General features: G+C 50.9%; 1 pseudogene; it reads left to right on the top strand.

Moving 5' to 3' along the window:
* The first annotated feature begins 374 nt into the window (after positions 1-374).
* Positions 375-1,318, top strand: LOC119618412 (N-alpha-acetyltransferase 40 pseudogene; annotated as a pseudogene).
* The last annotated feature ends 208 nt before the right edge of the window (positions 1,319-1,526 follow it).

Here is a 1,526-nt window from a genome sequence, read left to right as displayed (position 1 = left end):
GAGAGTCTCGTCTAATTTCCTTCACTTTTCCTGGACCTTGAGAGAAAAATGACAATTGATGTTCTTTGGGAATTAGTTTAAAGATGATGAAGGACATTTCGGTGACAATGAGTGTTGTCCAAATAAAAGGCAGGGACAGACCTAGAGGCATACAAAATACTGTGTTTGTTGGGGCAATGAAGGGTCTAAACAAGAAGAAAAATAAAACTTGTCATTATTATACATTTTATACAATTTTCATTCTTATAAATTTATAAAAATAGTGTATTGGCGTTCATCCATGCACATCGGTAATTTGGTAGAGAGAATCCTGACCCAATTAAGTATTAACATCTTGTACTGTAGTTTCTGGGGATAATTTCACAGAACACATAAATTAGCTTTCTATGTGTGTGTTTAGAGATTGCTCGGCAAAATATAATGGTATTTTAAAAACATACATGCAGCCCGCGCTCTGCCGCCGCCGCCGTTGCCGCCCCCCTGCCGGCCAGCGTGGGAAGGAGTTGACGGTCGCCTTCGCCGCCGCTCTGGGGAGAATGTCAAGCCAAGCCAAGGAGAAGCAGCAGAAGCGACTGGAGGAGCGAGCAGCCATGGATGCTGTGGATGCTGCCAACAGGCTCGGAGACCCTCTGGAGGCTTTCCCAGTGTTCAAGAAACACGACAGAAACGGGTTGAATGTCTCCATTGAATGTAAGGGAGTGTCTGGACTGGAGCCAGCCACCGTGGATTGGGCCTTCGACCTGACCAAAACGCATATGCAAACCATCTATGAAGTGCAGTTGGAAATCAAGGTGCGGCGGAAAGGCCTGGGGAAATTCCCCATACAGACCCTGCAGCTCACAGCCAACAGCACACAGATGAAGGAGGTTATGTTAACAGTATTCAAATACCATCATGGCGCCTACCAGTTCTTCAGAGAAGCGCTGCCGTTTGAAATTGATGACTCTTCCCCCAGGATGTCCGGTGGCTGTGGGGAGGATTGCTCCTAGGAGATCCTGAGCCGGAGGACCAAGTTTGGGGACAGCCAGCACTCCCGCGCGGGTAGGCACTGCGGTGGTTGCTGCCACTGAACTCTCAGAGCCACTTTCAAGTCACAATGCTCTCTCCTAAGGCCTTTCCTCTTTCCTGGTCTCGCCGTTTGTCAGGTGTCCTCAGAGCTGTGGCCTCCCCAGCCCTGCACGGGCCAGGGGCACCCTGAGAGCACAGAACCCTGGGGAGAAGTGGTATGAGCTGCTCCTCCTCTCCTAGGAGACCAGAGTGCTAGGAGGGAAAGAAAGAGGGAGGGAAGAGTGGGTGGGGCCTGGCAGTGAAGCTCATCCCCCACAGTGGCTGCCTCGTCACTTGGCTCCTGGGGCCAGCCGTGGAGGTTCTCCCACGTCTGCAGCTCCTAGAGTCCTGGCATCCTCCCCTCCCCTGACACATACACTTGGACAAATGGAACGTTTATGCCCACCTTTATGAAAGTTCTGGAGTCCTGGGTCTGGGGTTTGCTGATCCCCAAAGAGGAATACACTGGGTGTAAGATC

Source organism: Chlorocebus sabaeus, chromosome 18 (assembly GCF_047675955.1).
Source record: "Chlorocebus sabaeus isolate Y175 chromosome 18, mChlSab1.0.hap1, whole genome shotgun sequence".
NCBI lineage: Eukaryota > Metazoa > Chordata > Mammalia > Primates > Cercopithecidae > Chlorocebus > Chlorocebus sabaeus.
Note: the sequence above shows the minus strand (reverse complement) of the source record. Positions and strands in the feature narration are given on the sequence as shown.